The sequence below is a fragment of the Empidonax traillii genome, unplaced genomic scaffold, assembly GCF_003031625.1.
Source record: "Empidonax traillii isolate 1590-97213 ecotype Southwest subspecies unplaced genomic scaffold, ASM303162v1 scaffold694:size336501, whole genome shotgun sequence".
Taxonomy (NCBI): Eukaryota; Metazoa; Chordata; class Aves; order Passeriformes; family Tyrannidae; genus Empidonax; species Empidonax traillii.
Genome location: NW_020955887.1, coordinates 102010 through 106485, shown reverse-complemented (window position 1 = coordinate 106485; position 4476 = coordinate 102010).

Below are 4476 nucleotides of genomic sequence, written 5' to 3'. Positions count from 1 at the left end.
GGCTGGGCACGCGCGGCTCGGCGGCCTCGAGCCGGGGGAGCCGGCACCTCCCTCCTCGGGCCCGCCCCTGCCCGCCCTCAGCGGCTGCGGCGGGTGCGACGGCGGCGCCCGGGGGCGGCCCTGAGCGCAACGGCCACGAGTGACGTTACGAGCTCCGTTTGTCGCCGCCGCTGGGGGCCGCTCGGGACGTCCGTCAGCCTCCCGCATCCGCCTGCCTCCCGCGCCCGCACCCGTCTCTCCTCAGCGCGCAAAGCTCTGCGCTGAACCGATGTGTAAAGTCGTGTTCCCCGACAGGAGTGTAATGCCTGTTAAGAGATTCTTAATATTAAATCATTTCTTCAATAACGACCATGAAAAAAACCTTTGCAGGTTAGACATTTTGCTGCACGCACTGAACAAAATACCTGTGTTTAACGTGGCTATATATTCACCTTAAAACTTTTGTATGTTCTACTATCTGCAGTTTTTCTTAACACCATTTTACTCCTAAAAACTACTTGCAGCTCTGTTATAAGCATGTTACATAGTCTGTCAGGTGTCTGTCGGGGGTTCCTGTCAGGAAGCCACAGAGGACTCAAGGCCATCATCTGGGACCGGAGCATGAGCCATGTCTGGTCTGGTTTTAATTTCTAGGACATTTTAAGCCTGCCCAAGAGGTGGGCCCTTCGGCATCAGATCATGAATATTTTCAGGGAAAGGCAAGTAAGTATGCATGTGTACAATTTTGGAAGACAAAAATCCTTTTTAGAATTCGTAATTGTTGCTCTATTATTACAAGTATCAGATGTTTAGGACATCTGTCTGTTCTGCAAAGAGTTTTATGTGAGAAACTAACACAAGATTTTGGGATGACATGACAGAGGGGCAAATTTCAGCCTTTGCACAATTACGGTGTTCAGGGTAAGGTTGAGCTGAAAGTCCTCAAGTGTGTTCAAGTCCCCCCTGCTAGCATTGAACAACGTCCTACCTCAAAAGAGGACACAACAATACCAGACCACAGAAGGTATTATAATCTCAATTCAGAGGTAGCCTGTCTGTCATCCCATATCTATACAAAGTGACTCGTGCTGTTGGCTCTAGCAAGGTCTGTGCTTGCACCTGCCAGACTGCTCAGTTCCCTAGTCCCAATGGATGGATTTGGAAAGCCCCAGTGAAGCACACATGCAGACTGGCATTGTATTCCCTTGAACAGTAGCTGCCAACAGAGTTTGAACAAGGAGCCTTCCACAGAGGTCTGCTACAGAAACAAGATACTACTGAGCATCTTCCTTCTTGCCATGTTTCTTCCATGCTTTTCTAATTTTGGAATGGAAAACACAGGGCAGCACTGTCAAAGGGTTGCTGAGCCAGGCCTAAGCTAAGATACACTCATCTTCCCACAACCAGCCTGGCACTATTTTTTGGAGCAGAATAAATGTCCCCAGACCATGCCCATACATAAGTGGTTTATCTGGTCCTTCCTCCTTGCTTCCTATGCAGTGTGCCCCGCTGCCATGCATGGCCCCAATAACTGCTTCTGCCATGCTCTGCATGGCATCTGAGCTTCCTCAGCTGCTTTATATCTTCTGCAGCTATTTATCCACAGGAGCAGCATGTGACTAAAACCACATCAGAGCTGAGGGTGGTTATATGCATGCTGCACTATCATCAATGAAAATGTGTGTGTCTGGGGATGTGTTTGCTCTAATTCAGTGCAGTGGGAGAACAGCCTGGATTTCTGCAACATGCCCTGCTAGGAAAATATCATGGCATCCGACTAGCTGGAAAGAATATGAAAATGTTGTTGCATGCACAAAACAACAGTACTTGTTGCAACTATGTCAGGTGAGAATGTCAGGCTGCCAACAAACACAAGATTACAAACAGGCCTTTAAACTCTGACTTCTGTGGTTTCTTAGAGGTATAGGTCGAATACTTGGCTAAAAAGTACATGCTTTGTGCTTCACAGCTCATGTCCAGAGATTAAACACAGAAGGCTTGTGTGTATGTGGAAGCAAACACATATAGCACCACACAACTGTAAGGGAAAAAGATCAGGATTGACTGGATTTCCTCTCAGTAAGATATTTGTTTTGCAGCATGAATACCCATAATTTGCATGCTAACATACTGACTCTGATTTGTCCCCTGGTGCTAAACTCTGCAAAGTCACAAAGATTGGAACTTTTCTGAACAAGACCCCCAAAAAATCTTTTAAGTTTTCAGTGGAGACTTTTGATGTTGCCAACAGCTGGGAATGCCATTTCATCTTAAATTAAGGGTAACATAGGACAGCCAACAGAATCTGGAAATTAGGGCTATACTTTTCAGGGGTTTTATATTACTTGTTTTGAACAGAACTGAGAGGAGCTTGGCGTGAAGCCACTGTCCAAAACAATGCAGGGAAGCATATGAGGTTTGATAATTACTCAATGCCATTTGGGCTTTGAGTTTTTCCTGTCTTTCAGTCCAAAAGGTTTGAGGCTTCTAGGATTCCATTTCCTCTACAGTAAGAAACTCTACACAGTAACATTCACTAAAATCCTTTACCACTGCAGTTTACACCTATGCCACCTCCCAAAATGCAAATGTTTCCTGTGTTACATTATTTAGTAAGTGGATTAAATCAGGACTTGACCTACATGATGTGTTTTGCGTCTGTTTTTGAATCAGGATTTCCAGTAGCTAAACTCTGACTAACCCCACCGCTCAGCATTCCTTCTTTCCCTTCTTAATTCCCTGGCAATGTTTGTGATTTTCTATGTACAACCCAAATATAAGTGACACTGTCTTCCCAGGGCTTCTGGCAGCTTTAAAGGGTGAACAGTGAGTGGGGGACTTACACCAGTTAACATTATAGACCTGAGTCCCTTTCCATAATTTCATTGTCCAGGTTGACTATGCACTAGGCTGACAAGTGGGTACCAAATGGAGAACAGAGAAAACACATGCGATAAGGAAGTGGAAAAGAAACAGGGAAAAGATTATGAGCAAGCAACGCAGACATGTTTTTTAAACAATGAGTTAGGTGAGGGAATAAAAGATATTTTCTTATTAAACATCAAGTACAATGATAAAGTTTCCAGCAATATTACCTGTGACTTCAGAGCAAAATTCTCCCTTTGAACTCTGGGCAAGACCTATTTTATTGCACCAGCTGTTTCTGGGTGGACAGGTGGACAGACTCTTAACTTTAGATCATGTCATAGTTATACACAATTCAACCTTTTCCATCAAGTGATTTTGTTCTAGAATTTCATCCAATCTCCTTTCATTTTTTTGGTAAGATATAAAAACACAGTGCTGGAACAGAAGGCTACTGCACAATCTGTAGGATCTTACTATTACAGAAAGTAATCTTGTTGACAAGTCTTCATGGTTAATGAAAACTAGAAAACACAATAGCAACTCAAACTACAGCTCCATTTGCCTGAATTTATCACCAGGAAATGGCTTTACAGCAGCATAAGTTAGACAAGACCCACAGTTTTAGGCTGTAATACCACACATAGCTAAGCTGATGAAAGAGCTAGTTATAAAGGAAGAAGGCTTGCTCTCCTGGTTTCCTTTCCCCTGTGTGGTCCTGTCCCTTCTGGCAGCAGCAAGCTGATAGATTAGCTTACCACACCTTGTAGAACCTCACCCATAGGCAGACTTGAGTCTCAAGTCCTGTCATGGTCTCAAAACAACAGTTTATGTTTCAGTATATGTTCAGTATACACGCCGAAAGCCCAAATAAATGATGAATCAGAAATCCTATATACACTTTCTTAGGAGCACCTTGTAGAGTAGACACAGCCGTAACCTTTGAGAGTTCACTCTAGATCCAAAAAGAGATTCAGAAGGAAAACTGAGATATTCATGGTCAAACAAAACTAAAACAAACCAACAAAACTAAGATCACTGAGACCTGCTTCTTCTGATATCGCAACAGGGACTCCAGCACTATATTTACTGTCTTGAACACATACACATGACCAATCATTCTAAGTCACAGAGATTGCTCAGTGTCTGACATTGAGCACAATTACCTCTTCTCAAGGCAGTCATTCAACAAGCAAAACTAATATGAAGCAAAAGAGTTTTGCAAATTAAAGGCATTAAAAACCCTAACATGCCAAGAAGTAGTTATTTTTTAGATGTCAGCAGTGTTAACTTTCAGCTGTTCACTCCCGTGGTTTGGACTACAATGACTCACAGCAACATAGGACAGACAGATGCCACTGTTACACTGTGTAGAGAAGGAGAAAGGTTTCGACATGGGAAGGCAAATGTTTTAAAAGCAAGCTTCCATATCCCATCTAGAACGTGTCTGTCTTGCATATTATTGCAAGACTCATCTTTCTTAAGCTTGAGATCAACAGCTAAGTGGCCTTTAACACAAATCCCTAACAGTTTATTTGCTGTGATATTCTGTACTTAGTACAGAAGATGCCATGCGTTCCACTCCAAAGTATGCTTAACCTGCAGCACTTAATGACTTCATTGAGTCTTACA